Genomic DNA, 532 nt, shown 5'->3' with positions numbered 1-532 from the left:
CTGCACCTATAATACTCTTTCCAGTAGTGTTGGATCGGCCTTCTCGTCGGATGATTATTAGAGTGATTCTATTTCTATCCACTTAGTATTCGAACATAAAGTGTGAAATCGACTTTGAGACTGACAGTCGCTGTCATCAGGGCCGTCTATAACCTTTTGCAGGCCCTGGGCATATTAGGATAATGGGCCCCCTGTATTTGACGGAACACTATTTCGTTAGAATATATAAAAAAAAAGTAGATAAACAAGGTTATAGATTTTTTTTTAACAATCATATATTTATATTAACTTATTTGATATGAGGGGCCCCTATCAATCGCGGGGCCCTGGGCGCTTGCCAAAGTGCAAAAGAGGGGTCTAGCTATCTGGCTGTCATGCTGTTGAGACATAAACATATTATTTTTTCTTTATAGCAAATTGTATAGTTGATTCTTTACGTTTTCCTTGGAGTTTCATTTAAACATAGTTTTTAAAAACTGTCTTAGTTATTGACGGTATTTATAAAGGGGTTTTTTTTAAATAAATAGACAAA

Source organism: Vanessa cardui, chromosome 1, assembly GCF_905220365.1.
Source record: "Vanessa cardui chromosome 1, ilVanCard2.1, whole genome shotgun sequence".
NCBI lineage: Eukaryota > Metazoa > Arthropoda > Insecta > Lepidoptera > Nymphalidae > Vanessa > Vanessa cardui.
The sequence above is the reverse complement of the archived record's forward strand: the minus strand, read 5'-3'. Positions refer to the sequence as shown.